Source organism: Borostomias antarcticus, assembly GCF_949987555.1.
Source record: "Borostomias antarcticus genome assembly, chromosome: 20".
Classification (NCBI taxonomy): domain Eukaryota; kingdom Metazoa; phylum Chordata; class Actinopteri; order Stomiiformes; family Stomiidae; genus Borostomias; species Borostomias antarcticus.
The window spans coordinates 16,055,797-16,079,764 of record NC_140253.1 but is presented as its reverse complement, the minus strand read 5'-3'; the positions used below and the strand labels follow the sequence as shown (position 1 = coordinate 16,079,764).

Below are 23,968 nucleotides of genomic sequence, written 5' to 3'. Positions count from 1 at the left end.
ACGATGTCAACGGCATTTCATTGTTAGCCTAATAACAGCATTTGATGTTCCAATAAGTTATAGGCTACGGTGCAATGTTGAATCTAATCTAATCAATAGAGCTTTGTGTAAACAACGATTTTTGAGTGACAGTTGATTCCATATCCAATGTATGAAGTCTGAAAATAATCCAGTAGTCTAGCATTTTTCTGCTCTTCCCTGCTCATCTGATATCAGTGCATTTCTATGGGCAGGACTAATGTTAACAGCCGATGTGTAAACATGCTTCCTGGCTGTACAAGTGATTAAAGAATAAAGTATAAATTAAGTATAAAAGTGTCAGCTAAATGACTGTAATGTAATGTGTTGGGGAAAGAGGTTTTATATGTATAAATAGCAGAATTTGGCATCTGAAACTACATCTTGGATCACAGTTGTAAACTATAATTATAAACAAATTCAAGGCAAGTGGAAACAAATACATTGAGTACATTTTGGGTGAAATGGAACTTTATTAGATGAATCTGTCATTTCTGGGATCCATGTCAGGTAAACTCACCACACCCCTACAGGACAGCCGACCAGGGAGGAGGGGTCAAGACTCTTTAGATAGGTCATGTAATCATTCAATGCTCAACCGTTTATTGAGTAAAAAGCAGGCAACAGAATGGAGGCATTATTCATCACTCACAGATAGACTCAATTATAACTGTACAAAAACACACGATTAAAAGCTGTTCTATTGAGGCCATACACACATAAACTGCAATTCATCTCCTTCACACAGGGGTGTATCCCCAATGAACCAGGGTGTGATCTGGTTTACATGTGCTACATTTCAGACTGTTACATGAAGGTACATGCTGGAGCCCAGATTACCGTTTGGAAGTGTCTATCACTAGAGACCTGTGGCTATGGGCAGTGGTGTCATATTTCATATTCTGATAGTATAAGATCATGATAGATTGAGATCAATGTCATTACCATTAAGTACAGGTACAGTAGCTAGACCCTCATAACCATTAAGTACAGGTACAGTAGCTAGACCCTCATTACCATTAAGTACAGGTACAGTAGCTAGTCCCTCATTACCATTAAGTACAGGTACAGTAGCTAGACCCTCATTACCATTAAGTACAGGTACAGTAGCTAGTCCCTCATTACCATTAAGTACAGGTACAGTAGCTAGTCCCTCATTACCATTAAGTACAGGTACAGTAGCTAGTCCCTCATTACCATTAAGTACAGGTACAGTAGCTAGACCCTCATTACCATTAAGTACAGGTACAGTAGCTAGACCCTCATTACCATTAAGTACAGGTACAGTAGCTAGTCCCTCATTACCATTAAGTACAGGTACAGTAGCTAGACCCTCATTACCATTAAGTACAGGTACAGTAGCTAGACCCTTTGACAGTGCAGTGCTTAGAGAGAACACCGATGGAGATTCCGTTTCTCACAGTTCCACGTATTGTGATCTGTCATCGGGCTCCTCGGCGGTCTGAGCCACGGGACCAGACCCCACCCTGTCCCGGTCTCTTCCTCACCAGCCAGCAGGCCATCCAGGATTCAGGTCCTTGGCTTTGATGATGTCAGGAGATGATTGAATGTGTAGTGAAACAGTGATGGGGATGGTTGTACAAGGCTATGGATGATTTACTTTAGAACCTAAACCTAACCATTCCAAAAAGCATCATCATGGTCACTGTCATTTAACGGTGGGGCGAAGTTGAGAGACATAACATTTTTAGTTGAGAGACATAACATTTTTAGTTGAGAGACATAACATTTTGATTTGATTTGATTTTACTGTAGCTCTTGTCTTCACATTCAGCCGTTCAACCTCCGCCTGTAACTGGTCTCTCATTTGTTATGTAGTTGTAGCTGGTCTCTAACTGGTCTCTCTCTGCTGTCAGGTTGTTGTAGCTGGTCTCTAACTGGTCTCTCTGTCCGCTGTCATGTTGTTGTACTGTAGCTGGTCTCTAACTGGTCTCTCTCTGCTGTCAGGTTGTTGTAGCTGGTCTCTTAACTGGTCTATCTGTCAGGTTGTTGTAGCTGGTCTCTAACTGGTCTCTCTCTGCTGTCAGGTTGTTGTCGCTGGTTTCTAACTGGTCTCTCTCCGCTGTCATGTTGTTGTAGCTGGTCTCTAACTGGTCTCTCTCTGCTGTCAGGTTGTTGTAGCTGGTCTCTAACTGGTCTCTCTCTGCTGTCAGGTTGTTGTAGCTGGTCTCTAACTGGTCTCTCTGTCAGGTTGTTGTAGCTGGTCTCTAACTGGTCTCTCTCTGCTGTCAGGTTGTTGTAGCTGGTCTCTAACTGGTCTCTCTGTCAGGTTGTTGTAGCTGGTCTCTAACTGGTCTCTCTGTCAGGTTGTTGTAGCTGGTCTCTAACTGGTCTCTCTCTGCTGTCAGGTTGTTGTAGCTGGTCTCTAACTGGTCTCTCTCTGCTGTCAGGTTGTTGTAGCTGGTCTCTCTCTGCTGTCAGGTTGTTGTAGCTGGTCTCTAACTGGTCTCTCTCTGCTGTCAGGTTGTTGTAGCTGGTCTCTCTCTGCTGTCAGGTTGTTGTAGCTGGTCTCTAACTGGTCTCTCTGTCAGGTTGTTGTAGCTGGTCTCTAACTGGTCTCTCTGCTGTCAGGTTGTTGTAGCTGGTCTCTAACTGGTCTCTCTCTGCTGTCAGGTTGTTGTAGCTGGTCTCTAACTGGTCTCACTCTGCTGTCAGGTTGTTGTAGCTGGTCTCTAACTGGTCTCTCTCTGTTGTCAGGTTGTTGTAGCTGGTCTCTAACTGGTCTCTCTCTGTTGTCAGGTTGTTGTAGCTGGTCTCTAACTGGTCTCTCTCTGCTGTCAGGTTGTTCTAGCTGGTCTCTAACTGGTCTCTCATTTGTTATGTAGTTATAGAAGGTTTCTAACTGGTCTCTCTCCTCGGTCAGGCTGGCTCTGGCCTCTCTGCCTGAAAAAGGGGAGCACCAATGACACCTAGGCCCATTGTCCAGTCCTGTACTTAAGAATCATCTCAATGGACCTACTCAAGAACTACCTACAGTTTACACCAATGTAGTACACTTAAAGAAAAGCTATATACATTTTGGTATTTGCTATTTTATATATATATATATATATATATTACTATTCTATATTATTTAAATTAATAATGTATTCTACATACACTGTAAGAAGTTTAGTTTAGATCAGGACTGAAGAGTGGAGCCAATGAGTTTAGGATAAGGAGGTCATGTGATATTCTGCCCAGTTCCTCTGAGGCGCGCGCGCCTTTCCCCTCAGAGAAGATTTGGGAGAGAGAAAACTGGTTCACGTCTTCATCCTGTGAATTTTGTCCTATGTTTCCCAGGTCAGTAGATCGTGATAAGCACAAGAAACTAACTTCTAAGGTTGTTATATTAATGTAGAATACGTCCGATGCAGTTTGTGTACATTTGAGTGTCAGTATTTGAGTTTAGAGGAGAGTTGTGCGCTGCGGCCTCTGCATTTCTCCGTCTGGCTAGCCAGTAGCTAGTAGCCATGGTAACCGCACTGCGGTGCCACGGTCAAAGCGTTAGATGACTATTTATTCACTTGACAGTTCAGAACATATTTTATGGATTTGTTGTTTATATATATAATATATATAATATATATATATATAATATATAATTACAAAGTCAATTACAAAGTCAGCCTACTATCACCTGAAGAATATATCAAGGATCAAAGGATTTATGTCCCAGAAGGATTTGGAAAAACTTGTCCATGCGTTTATCTTCAGTAGACTCGACTACTGTAACGGCATGTTTACAGGTCTCTCTAAAAAATCGATCAGACAGCTGCAGCTGATTCAGAACGCTGCTGCTCGAGTCCTCACTAAGACTAAGAAAGTGGAGCATATCACACCAGTACTAAGGTCTTTACACTGGCTTCCTGTCTGTCAAAGAATTGACTTTAAAATACTGCTGTTGGTTTATAAAGCACTGAATGGTCTAGGGCCAAAATATATTTCTGATCTGCTCATATGCTATGAACCATCCAGACCCCTCAGGTCGTCTGGCACAGGTCTGCTTTCTGTCCCCAGAGTTAAAACAAAACATGGAGAAGCAGCGTTCAGTTTTTATGCCCCACATATCTGGAACAAACTTCCAGAAAACTGCAGGTCTGCTGCAACTCTTGGTTCTTTTAAAACAAGCCTGAAGACTTTTCTTTTTGCCACTGCTTTCTAAGAGGAGTTATGTTTATCAGTATACTGCACTGTAACTTTTATTCCTGTATTCTATTTGTCCTGCTTTTTGTTTTAAATATCTATAATGACTTGCTTTTTGTTTTAATGCTTTTAATTTGTCCTGCCTTTTGTTTTAAATGTCTATAATGTCTTGCTTTTTGTTTTAATGCTTTTAATGTCTCATGTAAAGCACCTTGAATTGCCCTGTGGCTGAAATGTGCTATATAAATAAACTTGTCTTGCCTTGCCTTGCCTATAATTATTAACCAATATAGCCTACATGTGTTACGTGTATTGAATGGTAAAAGTCTCATAGTGAGACTTGAGTTTGAATGGTCCACATTGAATACTAGCTCCCAGTGTGACGTGCTGAATAGTTGGAGGAGCCGACTTTGTATGTTTAGGAGTGAGTCACTTATTTTCAAGATAGAAGTAGTCTTATTTCCTGTCAGAATGTATTTGTGTTTGGTGAATTGGAAAGAGTGTATGGATTAGATCTAATAGTATTTACTTACTATAATGCTGAGACAGTGGACATTGAATTTAGATATGGACATGGGCATTATACACTAGCACAAGGGACATGATTGATATTTTTGTATATTTTTATTGAATGTTGTTAATAAACAGAAGAGAAGATTTGGGAGAGAGAAAACTGGTTGGTGTGAATTTTGTCCCATGTCTCCCAGGACTGAAGGGCATGGACCCAAACTAATTTGCTACCACAGTGCTAAGCTTTTGGTACTGGAAACACCAACAGTATTTGGATACATAGATAGACAAACAGAAAGACAGACAGACAGATACTTTAATGACCCCGAAATTCCTTTGTTGCAGCTTTATAAGTAAACACAGTAAAGCCAGAGTCTAAAAACTCAGATGTACCAGTTAATTCAAGTCAACCAGTTAACCTCGGGAAACCATGTACTTTCTACACCCGCAGAGAGTAGAGTTTGAGGTGTTTAATAGCCCTAGATATGTCCGTATTTCAACATTCATCATATTGAACTGAAGACCATACAGGTAAATGGACTTGTTTGCCCACTAGATGGGGACATTGAGTAGGGAGTAGAGGAAGTCAGTGAGAGACAGGGGGCATGTTACCACAAGGGAACATGCATAATGGGTGGGGGACAACATGTTTACTGTACATGTTTATTTGGGGGGTTTTTTAGAACTGAAAAACTCCTTGGTTGCTATGGTAGTATGTTTGGGGCCATTGTATTGCTGCATTGTGAAGCAGCATTGGTTGAGTTTGAAGGGAGTTTATGTCTGAGCATAGGAGAGGTTACTGCACTCTTTAGAATGCATCCTGCTGCTCAGTAGTTACACCATCAATGAAGAGAAAGTTCCACTGGCAACCATACTATACTTGCTTAAGCCTGAATACTACTACTACTACTACTACTACTACTACTACAACTACTACTACTACTACTACTACTACTACTACTTCTTCTACTACTACTACTAATAATAATAATAGCAGTACTAATACTACTATTAATAATATTAATAATACAATTTATTTATAGCACTTAACTGAAGTATAAGAGAAAAAACCCACTAAAAGTAATTGAATAAAATGGAAAAAAGTATGAAAAAGCTACTACTGTATGAAAAAGCTTTTACATAAAAATAAATGTTTAGAAGAGACTTACAAGATAATGATTCAGCTTGTCTGAGACTAAGGATCAGAAGAGATAGGATGGGAGATTTGCTGCCTTATCCCTTCTATTGTATTAATGAAATGATTGAGGAACTCATCACATTTAACACTGGTGGGTTCTAATAGCTGACTGGAAGGGGGCTTGATTAGGGTTAGGGTTAGAGTCACTAGTCTGAAGAAGGACCCTGGGATTGTGACGCTGATTCAAAATTAGGTTTGAAAGGTAGGAAAAGCCTGGCATCTTTCACTGCACTCTGATATATATATATATATATATATATATATATATATAGACGTCAACCCTTTCAGAGAAAGTCTATTGAAACCACAAGCTTATCCTTTTTCCACTTGCATTCTGCTTTTCTGCTTTCCTGCCTTGCCTTTTAATGTCCCTTGTATGGTCATTAATCCTTTTACTGTCCCTTGTATGGTCATTAATCCAAGGCAGAGTGTGATGTTTCACTTTCTCTTCTTTAAAAGGTGTAATAGAGTTAATATACTCAAGCAGGACTCTTTAAAAGTAGATGGCAGCTCATCAGAGGAGTAACGGAGTTGCTTGGAAGCGCTAGGGGGAGCAGCTAGGAAGGCCTGGTGAGCTCTGAGCAGTGTGCATTGGGAGAGGAAGTATGGATGAGACAGGCTTGGGTACAGGGGGACGGATCTGGGAAAATCACAGCCTTATGGTCGGACGCAGGGATGTCTAGCATGTGTAACTTTAGCCTGGTGAACCAGACTCATCGCAACGTTTTCACGATGACTCTGGACTTTCAGCCACCCAGAGTGATTTGAGTGGGCGGGAGTACTTACCTTGACAGACAAACCCCTTCAGCCAATCAGCGTTACGAAACATAAACTTTTGCCTAATTCAATCGGAAGAACAGCAAAAACATATTTTCTGCCGAGAAACTCCACTAGTGCATACTCTTGTTCTTCTTTAATTGTTATTATTGAGTGTATCTCTGCAATAACTGCACTTATGGCTGTGTTTATTCTTCTAACATTAACGTTACCGCTCATTGCTTTGGGAGCTGCCATTACTGTTCTACTACTAGCGGACTCCTGCATTTCGCGTCATCATCTATGGGAACCAATCAGGGACTCGGGGCAGATCAGCAGTTAAAATGCAGTCCCTGATTGGTGCCCCATTTTCTGGGAAAATTCAAATCGCTCTGGGCGGGTGAAAGTCCAAACGCATAGTGAAAACATAAAAAAAAAAAAACGATGAGCCTGTTTTACCAGTCTAGTGTAACTTATCCAGAGTCAACACATGAGACAGCACAACGTCAAGGGTATGACCTTTAATGAGACTAGGACCTCAGACAGACTAAACAAAATTAAATGATTCAAAAAGATGATTAAAATCTGTAGTAGAAGAAAAAGTGAGATAGCAAGCATGGATATTAAAAGCACCAAGAATAAGAACTCTGCCATTAAGAGGCATACCAGCTGAGAGTAAATCAGAGAACACTTGAATAAAACCAACATTTAGTTCGGAGGTCTCAGGGGTGCTGCTAGACATTTTGGGCCCTTTGAAAGAACATAATAGGCCCCCCAAACATAGACCTTATCATAATGAAAATAATAATAGTGGTTTATGGAGCTCCTGTCAGTGTGGGGCCCTTGGAATCGTCCCAAGCCCCCCCCCCCCCCCTTACAGCACTCCTGGGAGGTCTGTAAATTAAAACACATAATAAAGGGGCCTTACCCTTTAAATCAAAGCTAAGAATCTCCAAGGAAGCAAAAGTCAAAGTCAACTTTATATATAGCACTATTCATACAAGCAAATGTAGCACACAGTGCTGTACAGAATAGATAAAAACAGTTAAAATAGTACTACCAAGAGAAATGGGGTAACAATTAAACAAGTCTCTATGGATGGCCGCTAGACCACCCCAGCAGCCAGACTTTCTGGGCTGATGGAAGACGGAGAAATCCGGGGTGGGGGGGTCAAAGTTGTATGACCTAATAAAATAAGACATCTCACATTCAGAAGGCAGAACACTTTATCATTAGCGGACATGGGATCAAGGACAGGGTCACAATTCGAAGGCAGTGGTGAAACAACCTTTTTTAAACAGACGACATTGCTGGAGTAACAATTATAGTGACCTCTGCAAGATACACAGACAGAAGGTCTAGTGCTAATGACAACAGGTGACAAGTGACAGGAGGGAAAGGACAGGGGGTTGCTATCAAGAACAGGGGAAGGAGGAGGAGCTACTTCAGTACCTAGTCATAAGAACTTGCAGGCCTGTACTGTATGTTAGAGGAAAGAACGAGGCTCCTGTATGTTAGGGGAAAGAACGAGGCTCCTGTATGTTAGAGGAAAGAACGAGGCTCCTGTATGTTAGGGGAAAGAACGAGGCTCCTGTATGTTAGAGGAAAGAACGAGGCTCCTGTATGTTAGAGGAAAGAACGGGGCTCCTGTATGTTAGAGGAAAGAACGAGGCTCCTGTATGTTAGAGGAAAGAACGAGGCTCCTGTATGTTAGAGGAAAGAACGAGGCTCCTGTATGTTAGGGGAAAGAACGAGGCTCCTGTATGTTAGAGGAAAGAACGGGGCTCCTGTATGTTAGAGGAAAGAACGAGGTTCCTGTATGTTAGAGGAAAGAACGAGGCTCCTGTATGTTAGGGGATAGAACGGGGCTCCTGTATGTTAGAGGAAAGAACGAGGCTCCTGTATGTTAGGGGAAAGAACGAGGTTCCTGTATGTTAGAGGAAAGAACGAGGTTCCTGTATGTTATGGGAAAGAACGAGGTTCCTGTATGTTAGGGGAAAGAACGAGGCTCCTGTATGTTAGAGGAAAGAACGAGGCTCCTGTATGTTAGGGGAAAGAACGAGGTTCCTGTATGTTAGAGGAAAGAACGAGGCTCCTGTATGTTAGAGGAAAGAACGAGGCTCCTGTATGTTAGGGGAAAGAACGGGGCTCCTGTATGTTAGAGGAAAGAACGGGGCTCCTGTATGTTAGAGGAAAGAACGAGGCTCCTGTATGTTAGGAGAAAGAACGGGGCTCCTGTATGTTAGGGGAAAGAACGAGGTTCCTGTATGTTAGAGGAAAGAACGAGGCTCCTGAATGTTAGAGGAAAGAACGAGGCTCCTGAATGTTAGAGGAAAGAACGAGGTTCCTGTATGTTAGGGGAAAGAACGAGGCTCCTGTATGTTAGAGGAAAGAACGAGGCTCCTGTATGTTAGAGGAAAGAACGAGGTTCCTGTATGTTAGGGGAAAGAACGAGGCTCCTGTATGTTAGAGGAAAGAACGAGGCTCCTGTATGTTAGAGGAAAGAACGAGGCTCCTGTATGTTAGAGGAAAGAACGAGGCTCCTGTATGTTAGAGGAAAGAACGAGGCTCCTGTATGTTAGGGGAAAGAACGGCTCCGTTCTGACTGGGACGTATTCAATCTACTGCACAGAGCCGAGGCCTCTCCCAGGAACAGTACCAGTCATTTACACACAAGAAAACAGCTTCTGCTCCTTGCACCCTAACACCATCTCTGCACCACACTGAGCAGCTGTGTAGGTTAACACCATCTCTGCACCACACTGAGCAGCTGTGTAGGTTCACACCATCTCTGCACCACACTGAGCAGCTGTGCAGGTTAACACCATCTCTGCACCACACTGAGCAGCTGTGCAGGTTAACACCATCTCTGCACCACACTGAGCAGCTGTGTAGGTTAACACCATCTCTGCACCACACTGAGCAGCTGTGTAGATTAACTCTGCCCCACACTGAGCAGCTGTGTATGTAGGTTAAAACCATCTCTGCCATGTCAAATGTTTTCCTTTCTTTCCCTCCTGTGCCCTTGGTGCGTTTTACAGAGCTTTGTTGGTTTGATGATGTACCAAGCAGTTGATTTTGGCACACACTCCGTTTGGGTTACGTCTCCAGCGGATGTTTATCTATTATGAACCTCCTTGCGATGAAAGGCTTTACTTGCAAGCGTTGACATCACCATTTCCGTACTCTTCAAACCATTCGGCGACCCCTTGTGACCTGTGGATTTATTGTGAGGCATTGTCATCCTGGAAGAGACCACTCCCAATGGACCCAAACCATGCCCTGAAAATGCTCCGACAGCATAACAGAGCCACCAGACCTCCTCACTGTAGGGGTCAAGCATTCAGGCCTGTACCACTGGACCTCCTCACTGTAGGGGTCAAGCATTCAGGCCTGTACCACTGGACCTCCTCACTGTAGGGGTCAAGCATTCAGGCCTGTACCACTGGACCTCCTTACTGTAGGGGTCAAGCATTCAGGCCTGTACCACTGGACCTCCTCACTGTAGGGGTCAAGCATTCAGGACTGTACCACTGGACCTCCTCACTGTAGGGGTCAAGCATTCAGGCCTGTACCACTGGACCTCCTCACTGTAGGGGTCAAGCATTCAGGACTGTACCACTGGACCTCCTCACTGTAGGGGTCAAGCATTCAGGCCTGTACCACTGGACCTCCTCACTGTAGGGGTCAAGCATTCAGGACTGTACCACTGGACCTCCTCACTGTAGGGGTCAAGCATTCAGGCCTGTACTGTTCTCTTGGCCTACGCCATACATGCACTCTCTGTTTTCCACATGTAAACCAATGCCTCTGGTTTTTGCACCACTGAACTCTCAAATGTCTTTGTAATGAGAGGCTTATGCACTGCAACGATACCATAGTATCCCCTCTAGGGAGTTTCCGCCAGACTGTTCTTGCTGACACAGTCTGATCACGTCCTGCATTGACATTTTCAGTCAATGAAGAGTTGCTCTTCTGTTTTTCCTTACATTGGAGCAATAACTTATGAGAGGGTGTGGTATATGGCCTATATACTTGGCTCGCCTCGTGCCTATGACCGCAGCACAAGCCATGGTATATACTGTAGGCCATATACCACAACCCTCGAGTGAGTTATTGCTTTTATACAACGGGTTACACATTCGGGAAATATTTATAGAATCAAAACCTAGTATTTAAGTGTCTTAATACCGATTTTAGTGAACTGCGCCCAGAAAAATAGTTCCCAAAACTATCACGTTGCTATGGAGTTTCAAAAGAGGATCAATATTCCTGGAAGAACAGTGATGACATCCCATAGTTAACATAGGTTTGGAACTGTAACTGAAATGGAAATGATCCATTACCCTACCTTTCAGCAATGTGTCTGAGTCCTGGATATGACCTAGCAACCAAACACCTAGCTTGACAACCTAGACTAGTGACGTAGCTACTGTAAGGCACCCCTGATCTTGCTAGCTTGCCACAATCTAAGTGTGATCCATGCATATTTACTGTGCAACATATCGATTGCCTAGTTGTCAAAACTAATTGGCAACAAACTGGTTATGATTGCCAGCCTCATTGTCCTCAAACAAGTTGATTTTTCCCCCACGTCTGATATTTGCCAACAAACTCTTTATGAGAGCCAGACACCTCACTGTCCCCAAATCAAAAACTGTTTTTTCACTTTGTGTTATAATGCTAGCTTATCAATGTCAGATAGATTTTGAAACGTCAGTCTAGTTGCAGTAAAAGAAGCCAGACGTATGGAAAACGGTCTCCGCCTTGTTTATTCATTTACAATATATACGGCATCCAAATATATCACAGTGTGAAGAGGCAATTGCTGGATTCTAAAGTAATTTCACTTTCATTTTGACATACTTGTTAAACTATGCATTACAGTATCAAAACAAAAACATAAAACAACGTGTAATATTACAGAAGCCCTGAAGGGTAACAAAAAAAAGCGGAGCTTTTTAAGTTTATCTCGTTTGAACGACTTTGTACCTTTTGTAACAACTTTGTAGCTTCCATGTCCATTTCCATTGAGTTGAGCATGTTTTCCTGAGCAGATGCAATAGAACGGATTTAGATTGGAGTTCGGAACTATTGACGCGGCAGTGATGCGGAACTACGACCTCCAGCCCCCTTGCTCTGCTCATGCTTTGGACTGGTCCAGTCTAGCCTAATATAAATAGATTAATGACCTGTATTTTCAGTGTTTGCTGGTAGCGAATAGCACAGAAAGACAGGGAGGAAATCTATTCAAATGTTTGTGATAATTACGCTATTGACAACATAGCCTATTCACACACATTCACCATTAGGCCTACGGACCAATTCATGATAGGCCATATTCATGAATGGATAATGGCCAGGTTTCCCGATAAAGAATCTTCTTAATGCTGTGTTCACACCGGGCGCAATTTTTTCCTGCGGCGCGGCGAGTTTACATAGAAAGTCAATACAATTCGCGCAAACTGAGCAGCGGGCGGCACGGGCGGCGCGAATCGCAGAACTCGGCGGCGTGACGGCCAGGATTCGTCGTGCGGCGACATTCGCAAAAGTTAAAATTTTCGAACTTTCTGCGGCTGATTCGCGCGGCGACCCATTGATCCCGCGGCGAGATTGGGCGAACTGGGCGGCGCAAATTTTCTCGCCGCACCCGGTGTGAACACAGCATAAGGAAACCTTCTTAAGCAACCCTTTGTATGGGAGTTAAGAAGTACTTTGTAGTTAAGTGCTACTTAACTCGTTCGGGAAACCCGGCCATTATACTGTAGTTAATTCATTGCAGAAGTGTTTGAATGACGTTAGCGAGTGGGCGAGTGGGCGTGTGGGTTACCTCGCTGCACTAGGAATATGGTTAATTGGATAGGATAGTTTTTATTATTCCCCAAGGTGGGACATTTGGATTTCCATAGCGACAAGATAGGCTACAATAAGGTAGGAGACATCACAGTATACTGAAATGCAGGCCTAGGCCTACTAGAGTTTAGGAACGTTGCACGTTGCAGCACTCACAAAAGTAATGCAAATACGCAACATAGCCTACACAAGACATCACGATGTTCTAAGTTAGTACAATACTATAATAAAATAGGCCAACTAAATACAACACTATAGTTATAACAACACTAGTATAACCGTAGAAGTGACAGCAAAAGAAGGAAGTGATTTAGTGAGTAACTTGTCGAACTCTCATGAGAATGTTGCTTTTAGACTATGCCAATGTACACAATATACAATACCATGTACAATATACACAGTATAATACAAATAATAGGTAACACTTTCATTCACTTTCACAGTCATTTATGAATAATTTACACGTTTATAAATGATCTGTTAATTATTAGTTCATTGTTAACAAATGTTTTATAAATGCCTTATAACTGATCATTATTATAAAGTGTTACCAAATAATATACTAGTTAAAACTATAGGCAGTTATAGCCTAGACTACAGCTATAGCCTAGAGATAGATAGCATACTGTAGATATGTTCATAATAATTAAATTACATACAGATGGAGAAAAATTGTTAGTTAATGTCCGGATATAATTGGCAATAATGAGTGATCTTTACTCATGGCGACTATATCAATTTTGTATGGATCCACACCTCCAATCAAACTTTTTTTTTCTTCGTATCGTGATGAAGCCATACTGCGCTCAGCTATACTAGCTGGTGCCCCATCTTCATAACTGCTTGTCTTCATCCGTAGACTAAGGACAAGGGATTTCCCTGTGAAATACGATCATTTGTAATGTGTTGCCCTTAGCAGCAGTTTTGAGTGTCTTACCCCGGGCTCACACGCTTGCGTTTGATGCGTCAACATTGACGGATGCCATTCACTTTCAATGGCTGCAGCCGAATGGCATTCTGGTTCCGTTGTTGTCCCGGTGCGTTGCGTTGCCTGCGTTGCTAGCGTCGAAAGTTGAAACATTTTCAACTTTCAGATGCGTTGCCGGAGCTGCCGACCAATCAGATGTCTTGACGGAGAAAGACGTCATCGCAAGGCGGGATTTTCACATTTTTCGATACCAAGATGGAGGACAATCGCTGTTTGTTTGCAGGATAGGATGTACCCAATGCCTGCGGGCACCACGTTCACTTTGCCTCAACCACAATGCATAGACGATCACCACACGTTCGACCAGATTAGCATCCATGACAGCACTAAACGAAAAGCCGGGTGGGTTTCAAAATAGTGCGCGCTAGCAGATTCGGAGAATCTACTCGGCTGTTGCGAGCACAGTTTCGGACAATGTGATTCGTTGTTGTTGCGTGCGGCAGACACGCCTTCCGCCATACGTTGACGGACACGCATCAAACGCAAGCCTGTGAGCCCGTGGTTAGGGAGCCGTGTGATAACTTTACATAATCCTTCTCCATGGAGTCTGCAGTGGGGCTCACATGCATATTCATCAAGCAAGCCTGTTCCTGACTGGTAGGCTACCATGGGAGTTTGCGTGCATTATATTCCCACCTTTATCGGATATTTTAAAACAAAAGACACTGAACTTACTCAAAGCCACCTTCTTCATCTTCATTCTTCATCTTCATCTTCATCCGCTTATCCGGGGTCTTGTCACGGAGGCAGCAGTTCCAGCAGGGGGCCCCAGACATCCCTTTCCCTGGCAGCATCAACCAGCTCTGCCTGAGGAATCTTTAGCCGCTCCCAGGCCAGTGTGGAGATGTAATCCCGCCACCTAGTCCTGGGTCTACCCCGCAGCCTCCTCCCTAGGGAGGCGCCCAGGAGGCATCCTCACTAGATGCCCGAACCACCTCAACTGGCTCCTTTCGACGCAAAGGAGCAGCGGCTCTACTCCGAGTCTCTCCCGTATGACTGAACTTCTCACCCGATCTCTCAGGGAGACCCCAGCCACCCTCCGGAGAAAACTCATTCCAGCCGCTTGTATCCGTGATCTCGTTCTTTCGGTCATGACCCATCCTTCATGACCATAGGTGAGGGTGGGGACGAAGATAGACCGGTAGATCGAGAGCTTTGCCTTTTGGCTCAGCTCTCTTTTCGTCACAACAGTACGGTAAAGCGACTGCAGAACCCCGCCATCGAAACCAGCTCACCACCAGATGGTGATCAGTGGACAGCTCTGCCCCTCTCTTTACCCGAGTGTCCAAAACACATGGCCTCAGATCAGATGATACGATAACAAAATCTATCATCGATCTTCGGCCTAAGGTGTTCTGATGCCAGGTGTACTTGTGGGCATCCTTGTGTTCGAACATGGTGTTTGTTATGGACAAACCGTGACTAGCACAGAAGTCCAACAACAAAACACCACTCGGGTTCAGATCATGGTGGCCATGCCTCCCAATCACGCCCCTCCAAGTTTCTCCATCATTGCCCACGTGTGCATTGAAGTCCCCCAATAGGACAGTGGAGTCCCCTGCAAAGCAAAGCCACCTTCTGATTATTAATTATCCATGACCATGTCTGTTCACAGGGAGGGGCGGGGGAGATGGTCGCCCTCGTGTTCTCATTAAGGATGACATGGAACTTGGCTCCGGGAGCTTCTGGTACTGACTGCCCTTGCTTTTAGTGCTACAGTACTTCGTCTTGTTTTTGGTACTGGTGTGAGCTGCTAATTCATCTTGTGGTGTGGGTGGCATATACTGTAATGACAGACCTGGCTAATACCTTATACGGTTCATAATCATATGGCAGGAGTCCATGGGGCAGACCTACGTACGTTAGTGAGCGCAGAAAGCCAGCGGTGAGCCGCGTAATTGTATGTTGGACGTTCAGTACTTAACCTGTTTCTAATCGCCGAATCAGTGCAGGTTACCGCCCTCAAACCATGATGTGGTGAGTCATACTAATACACACACACACACACACACTCTTACACAAACCTGCCATCAGCAAGCCATTTGCCCTACTCAACTTGTCACTGTACATGTCACCCTGTTAGTTGGGATGGCTGGTGATGCTGCAATTTACATGCATGGATGATTAATGACCTCTCTCTCTCTCTCTCTATCTCTCTATCTCTCTCTCTCTTTCTCTCTCTCTCTCTCTCTCTCTCTCTGTATTTTCTCGCTCTCTCTCCCTCTTTTTCTCTTCCCCTGCCTGCCTCATTCATGCCCTGCTGTCTCTCCCAGTGTGTATATTACCTGTGTATCCATCATGTATATTACCTGTGTATCCATCATGTATCTCAGACTGGCATCGCCCCCACGCCAGGACTCAGAGGCGAGCCAGCCCAAACACCTCCTCCTCCTCCTCCTCCTCTACAGTCAAACACCTCCTCCTCCTCTACAGTCAAACACCTCCTCCTTCTCTCCTCCTCTACAGTCAAACACCTCCTCCTCCTCCTCTACAGTCAAACACCTCCTCCTCCTCCTCCTCTACAGTCAAACACCTCCTCCTTCTCTCCTCCTCTACAGTCAAACACCTCCTCCTCCTCCTCCTCTACAGTCAAACACCTCCTCCTCCTCTCCTCCATACAGTCAAACACCTCCTCTACAGTCAAACACCTCGTCCTCCTCTCCTTCTCTACAGTCAAACACCTCCTCCTCCTCCTCTACAATCAAACACCTCCTCCTCCTCTCCTCCATACAGTCAAACACCTCCTCCTTCTCTCCTCCTCTACAGTCAAACACCTCCTCCTCCTCTCCTCCATACAGTCAAACACCTCCTCTACAGTCAAACACCTCCTCCTTCTCTCCTCCTCTACAGTCAAACACCTCCTCCTCCTCTCCTCCATACAGTCAAACACCTCCTCTACAGTCAAACACCTCGTCCTCCTCTCCTTCTCTACAGTCAAACACCTCCTCCTCCTCCTCTACAATCAAACACCTCCTCCTTCTCTCCTCCTCTACAGTCAAACACCTCCTCCTCCTCTACAGTCAAACACCTCCTCCTTCTCTCCTCCTCTACAGTCAAACACCTCCTCCTCTACAGTCAAACACCTCCTCCTCCTCCTCTACAGTCAAACACCTCCTCCTCCTCCTCTACAGTCAAACACCTCCTCCTTCTCTCCTCCTCTACAGTCAAACACCTCCTCCTTCTCTCCTCCTCTACAGTCAAACACCTCCTCCTCCTCTACAGTCAAACACCTCCTCCTCCTCCTCTACAGTCAAACACCTCCTCCTCCTCCTCCTCTACAGTCAAACACCTCCTCCTCCTCCTCTACAGTCAAACACCTCCTCCTTCTCTCCTCCTCTACAGTCAAACACCTCCTCCTTCTCTACAGTCAAACACCTCCTCCTCCTCCTCTACAGTCAAACACCTCCTCCTTCTCTCCTCCTCTACAGTCAAACACCTCCTCCTCCTCCTCCTCTACACTCAAACACCTCCTCCTCCTCCTCTACAGTCAAACACCTCCTCCTCCTCTACAGTCAAACACCTCCTCCTCCTCTCCTTCTCTACAGTCAAACACCTCCTCCTCCTCCTCTACAGTCAAACACCTCCTCCTCCTCTACAGTCAAACACCTCCTCCTCCTCTCCTTCTCTACAGTCAAACACCTCCTCCTCCTCCTCCATACAGTCAAACACCTCCTCCTCCTCTCCTTCTCTAGTCAAACAACTCCTCCTCCTCCTCTACAGTCAAACACCTCCTCCTCCTCTCCTTCTCTACAGTCAAACACCTCCTCCTCCTCTCCTCCATACAGTCAAGCACCTCCTCCTCCTCTCCTCCATACAGTCAAGCACCTCCTCCTCCTCTCCTTCTCTACAGTCAAACACCTCCTCCTCCTCTCCTCCATACAGTCAAGCACCTCCTCCTCCTCTCCTTCTCTGCAGTCAAACACCTCCTCCTCCGCTACTCATCTATAGTCAAACATCTCCTTCTCTCCTCCTCTATAGTCAAACACTTCCTCCTCCTCTACAGCCCAGTCCACAGCCGACCAGAAGGGAAGACAACTGGACACACCGAGAGCATGTCTGCGTGACGCAATGATACTACGCGGTATATAAAGGGATGACCTTTGACTGTTCTTGTCATGTCACATGTCAAAGTATTTTGACGATGTTTCTTTCTCAGTTGCCATGTCATGAGTCAGGGGGGGGGGGGCGCGGGCTGGTGATGCTCATTGCCACTAGACAGAACCGTCCTGTTCTCATAGCAACCGCTTCCACGGGCTCTCTCTCTCTCTGGCCGAGATACTGTTCACATGGAGAGAAGACACGGAGAAGCATGTAGCGCAGTAGGGGCAGCAGGGACCGGCTGTGAGTCAAGCCTTTGTTTCAACTCTTCTGAAAGTTAGCAACCGGTGCTACGGCCTTTGTTTAGTACAAAGGCTACTGGGGGAAATATTGCCTTTGGCATGAATGGGAAGGGCTGCTGATCACTCCGTCTACCCGTTCATCAGATGACCTTACAGCGTGTTCTTTCTGCCTGCCTCCATCTGAATCTGGACTGAAGTCTTATTTATCAGGCACCATGTTCAAGACCAATTATTCCAGCCCATTTCATGAGAGCCTAATGAAATGAAAGCATGTGCTGAAGCGGAGAGGTTCAGATCAGAGAACAAGCTCGCCTCCGTTTCACCACGACTGATGAGGACATTCCATGGGCCGCCAAGACCATCCATATTCCTCCAGTCCATCCCTCCATCCGGTTGACCACCCCTGTGTCAGCGTGCCCCCCCTCACATGCCTGGTTGACCACCCCTGTGTCAGCGTGCCCCCCCCCCCCCCCCCTCACATGCCTGGTTGACCACCCCTGTGTCAGCGTGCCCCCCCCCCCCCCCCTCACATGCCTGGTTGACCACCCCTGTGCCAGCGTGCCCCCCCCCCCCTAACATGCCTGGTTGAGTTCCTCAACAGTGTGTAAGAAGCTGGGCAGGTCTTCATTAACTCTCCCACTTGCTTCATTACATGTTTTTAAGGTTCAGGTATTGCTTGCAATGTAAACAGGTCAAACCTCAATATCTTCATCCTCAGTCTCAATAGTTTTATCATTATCATCAATAATTAAATAGTTGTTGTATTTGCAGCATACATACACAATTTCCTTAGCAAAAATACAGTACAAAATCAACATTTTCCCACTGGATGTTATTGAGTGTATGAATTCCCCAATATTTCAGATGAATAATTGATCATGATGCCTTACCAGACTCAGCAGACCCCATATACACACACACACACACACACGCAGGACAGTGCATTAGCACACAACACCAACACAGCACGGAGACTAGAAGCCCTGTGCTTGAAATATCAATGTGCTTTTACAGGGAGATGTTCCCGATCCTCGCTGCTGCTACACCCCAGTCCCGTAGCACCCCAGTCCCGTAGCACCCCAGTCCCGTAGCACCCCAGTCCCGTAGCACCCCAGCCCCGTAGCACCCCAGTCCCGTAGCACCCCAGTCCCGTAGCACCCCAGTCCCGTAGCACCCCAGCCCCGTAGCACCCCAGCCCCGTAGCACCCCAGTCCCGTAGCACCCCAGCCCCGTAGCACCCCAGTCCCGTAGCACCCCAGTCCCGTAGCACCCCAGTCCCGTAGCACCCCAGTCCCGTAGCACCCCAGCCAGTGCTGCTAACCTGCCATGGCCCCCGGCTCCCTCTCCCTCTCTCTCTCTCTCTCTCTCTCTCTCTCTGTCTCTCTCTCTCTCTCTCTGTCTCTCTCTCTCTCTCTCTGTCTGTCTCTCTGTCTCTCTCTCTGTCTCTCTCCATCTCTGTCTCTGTCTCTCTCTCTCTCTCTCTCTCTGTCTCTCTCTCTCTCTCTCTCTCTCTCTCTCTCTCTGTCTCTCTCTCTCTGTCTCTCTGTCTGTCTCTCTGTCTCTCTCTCTGTCTCTCTCCATCTCTGTCTCTCTCTCTCTCTCTCTCTCTGTCTCTCTCTCTCTCTCTCTCTCTCTCTGTCTCTCTCTCTCTCTCTCTCTCTCTCTGTCTCTCTCTGTCTCTCTCTGAACGAACCTCGAAACCAATTAGCATCCTTACAGGGAAACACAAACAACTCTCCTACTGTCCCTAACACTGCCAAACTACTACCCCCCCCCCCCCAAACACACACACACACAGAGATGTGTCGCTTACCATCTGCTAACTGACGAACGTCAAATGTCATGTAAATGCATGCAAGAGCACACACACACACACACACACACACACATGCAAACTCAGACGCCCACGCCGGTAACCATGGGAATACAGATTGACTGTAGAGGAGGAGAGAATTAGGAGGAGATGTTTGACTGTATGGAGGAGAGGAGGAGGAGGTGTTTGACTGTATGGATGAGAGGAGGAGGGGGGGAGGTGTTTGACTAGAGGAGGAGGAGGAGGTGTTTGACTAGAGGAGGAGGAGGAGGTGTTTGACGATAGAGGAGGTGTTGGACTGTAGAGGAGGTGGAGGTGTTTGACTGTATGGAGGAGAGGAGGAGGTGTTTGACTGTAGAGGAGGAGGAGGTGTTTGACTGTATGGAGGAGAGGAGGAGGAGGTGTTTGACTGTAGGGGAGGAGGTGTTTGACTGTAGAGGAGGAGGAGGTGTTTGACTGTATGGAGGAGGAGGAGGTGTTTGACTAGAGGAGGAGGAGGAGGTGTTTGACTGTAGAGGAGGTGAAGGAGGAGGAAGTGTTTGACTGTAGAGGAGGGGAGGAGGAGGTGTTTGACTGTAGAGGAGGAGGAGGAGGAGGAGGAGGAGATGTTTGACTGTAGAGGAGGAGGAGGTGTTTGACTAGAGGAGGAGGAGGTGTTTGACTAGAGGAGGAGGAGGTGTTTGACTGTAGAGGAGGAGGAGGAAGTGTTTGACTGTAGAGGAGGAGGAGGTGTTTGACTGTAGAGGAGGTGGAGGAGGAGGTGTTCAACTGTAGGAGAGGTGTTTGACAGTAGAGGAGGAGGAGGTGTTTGACAGGAGAGGAGGAGGTGTTTGACTATAGAGGAGGAGGAGGAGGTGTTTGTCACAAACTCAAAATAGGGAGTCCCAGGGAGACAGAAGGAGCGACAGGAGGAGTCTTGAGGAGTGGGAGCAGACAGACGGTGAGGGTTTGACAGTGTGAGACAGACAGTGGATCTGCTCTGCATGCTAGGCTGTCACTCACACGGCTGAGTGGCCATGCTCTGACTCTCCATGTACAAGACACACACACTCTCCATGTACAAGACACACACACTCTCCATGTACAAGACACACACACTCTCCATGTACAAGACACACACACTCTCCATGTACAAGACACACACACTCTCCATGTACAAGACACACACACTCTCCATGTGCAAATTGTGTTTACTCAACCTGCCTGCTGTAACAGTAAAGTATATGCATTGCTTTCCTGTTGTTATTTCCATAATATAAGTTGGCACAGCTCCTCTCTACGGAGGTTCTCAAAGCGTAGTAGCGTGTTATTCTTTATGACCCCAGCGTTGGGTCCAGTATCTTATTGAACTGTGAGGCAGCGGTCTATACTTAACAAGCCATTAAATAACTGTGTCTTTGACATCGAACATGTCATAATTTATAACCACTGTTTTGATCTGGTTTCTTTTTCCTTGGCATGACTTTGTGACATATAAAACTATATATAGTATAGTATCACAACTATATATTTAGTATCAGAATAGTAGTATCACAACTATATATTTAGTATCAGAATAGTAGTATCAAAACTATATATTTAGTATCAGAATAGTAGTATCAAAACTATATATTAAGTATCAGAATAGTAGTATCAAAACTATATATTTAGTATCAGAATAGTAGTATCAAAACAATATATTTAGTATCAGAATAGTAGTATCAAAACAATATATTTAGTATCAGAATAGTAGTATCAAAACTATATATTTAGTATCAGAATAGTAGTATCAAAACTATATATTTAGTATCAGAATAGTAGTATCAAAACTATATATTTAGTATCAAAATAGTAGTATCAAAACTATATATTTATTCAAGTTCATCTGCACGGGCATGCTGCGGAAAAAAAACCTTCAGCCAAGGGCCTTCTTCAGTGTTACTGTTGTTATGGTAACAGTGAAGAAGGCCCCTGTCTGAAAGCTTTGTTGCTGCAGCGTGTCCGTGCAGATGAACCTGAATAAATATATAGTTGTGATTCTATCCATGAGTGCAGGACATCGCTTCCTTTTATAGACATTTTCTGATTGTGCAACCGGTAAGAGACATCAAGGTGTTCATAAACGTTTTGGAGTAGTGCGCACATTCTCCTTGATCTGACCTTATGACCCCTCGCCTGCTCAGTGCATCTGTCCACGCTGGCTTCTGATGCATTCCCATACCTGTAAACACGAGGGGCGTGTCTTTGGGTGCTCATGTATGTACCTGATTTATATGCATGGACATGACTGAGGAGCATCATAGACTGATGACAAGAGCAGAGTGCAGGATGGTGTGTGTGTGTGTGTTGAGTGTGTGTGTGTGTGTGTGTGTGTGTGTGTGTGTGTGTGTGTGTGTGTGAGAGAGAGAGAACGAGAGAGAGAGAGAGAGAGAGAGTGTGTCCATGACATGGATGTATTAATAGAACTGGATAGGGTCACTCCATTCACTGACTGCTGAAGTGAAGCCCTATAGGATCTTTGAAAAAAACGCGTCATTGGCGCGTTTGACATGCACAGTCAAAGGTATCAATGACGCGTTCTTGTAGTCCATGAACAGATGTAAAATGTAAACACACATTCATGGCTCTCCCCGCTCCGAGTTAGCAATGAAAATCGGCTTGCTTATTAATCTACTTTCGTCAAATATATCCGTTGGAAAACTTTTTTTTTTTTATCCAGGGTTAGGGTTAGGGTTAGGGTTATCTTAGTTTTAACAGTATAATTATGACTGAACATGTTTTGTTTGCTAGTAGGTGGTGTTCATTCTGTTCACAACATTGCGATGGGCAGCCAGGTGAAATAGCTCCAGGGGACCTGGTCCCAGGCGAGTTGAACAGCTGTCCACCAAGAGACGAGATCGCTCGTTGTGGCATGAAGTTCGCGGCTAACGCGCCGAGCGGGGGGCTCACAGGCCAGTGCGGAGATGTATTACCAGTAGACTAATTATAGTGGAATTGCTGAATGACAGTTTATCACAACTATTTTGAGTGACTTGTGAAAAGCGCTATATACAGTACATAAAATGCATTATTATTATGCATAGGATGTTGTGCTGTGGTCATTTTAATTAATACATTTGATTAATTAGTCAATAGTATTAAGCCCTTTTTGATCGTTTAATGTTTGCAGTGTTAAGTGTATTATGCAGCCTACTCCAAAATGTAATGGTTACAGCAGTCAAACTGTGAATGTCTTCATGTAGTTGTTTGTTCCAAGGTCCATCTCCCATAATTTCACAAAAATCGCTTGGAAACACTGCATTATGTACCCGTTTAGCAGATGTAATGTAATAGTTATACACACAGCCTACTGTAATTTGCACAGACAGACAAACATACTTTACTGATAGTTTTAAGTATTTATTTATAATGATAAAAAAGAAAATAAATTAAAAGTAAACAATTATGTGGGGACTCATGGCCGTGGAGCACATATAACTGACAGACACCACTGGGACAGATACATCCACAATAGGATATAGGAGAGCACAGAACAGACCCACTGGGTGGTTTGGCTGGGGAGGATGAGAAGAGGGAGGGGAGGAGGGGGTGGGAAAGGGATGAGGAAGAACAGGGAAATTAATGAACAATGTGATGGCAACAAATATGTATCGGTACAAAAATGTACTTAGCCTATGTTTACTAAACTAACAAAAAAAAGAACAACAGTAGTATGTTCATCATCACATAAAAATAACACACTGATTTATTTGAGCTGTTCTTATTAAAAAATAATGCTTAGTTTGTTGAGGTTGCAATCCAGAGGAGGTGTAGGCCAAGGCAGCTTCACCCACTCCGGATTGTTGCTTCAAGGGCCCGCGAGATGTTTCTTAAAAAAAGGTCATTTCCCAAAGTGGATAAATGACATCCATCAGGCTCAAATAAATCGGAGTTGTCATGTTTTATTTGAGGATGCCCAACACTGTTACCGCCTAGTTCCCTAATAAATGTGACCATCACATTTCACACGAATTTCCGAGCTTTATTGAGTCTCGCCGGCTTGGCAGGAATCTTCCACTTGCGTCTCTCGTTGATGATGGAGATGGTGATCTTCATCGATGGAAATCGCTCACAGCTGCATTTTGGGCAGAGAGCGACAAGGTCTGCATGGAGCAAGACGGGCCAGTTCTAAAGAGACTGGGCAGGAGACGCTGAGGTGTGCCTAACCCTGGCGGAGGGAGAGACCAGAGAGTACGCATTGAGGGGAATGTGGAGGAGAGTGAAGTTCGCTTCACCCTCATCCCTGTTATGTAGTCTACTTGTCTCGTCCCATATGTACACATTTTATCAGTCAAAGGCCATATGATGAATCACTTGGGTCCTTAGCC

The 23,968-nt window shown here is 45.0% G+C and overlaps 1 pseudogene across 1 annotated transcript; it reads right to left on the bottom strand.

Annotated features, from left to right (window-relative positions):
• Nucleotides 1–1,982: 1,982 nt before the first annotated feature.
• LOC311322609 lies at nucleotides 1,983–23,696 on the bottom strand (annotated as a pseudogene). Its single transcript has 2 exons — nucleotides 23,637–23,696; nucleotides 1,983–2,826 (listed from the first exon to the last, which is right to left on the bottom strand). The product of its transcript is annotated as an uncharacterized misc_RNA (transcript).
• Between the last annotated feature and the right edge of the window lie 272 nt (nucleotides 23,697–23,968).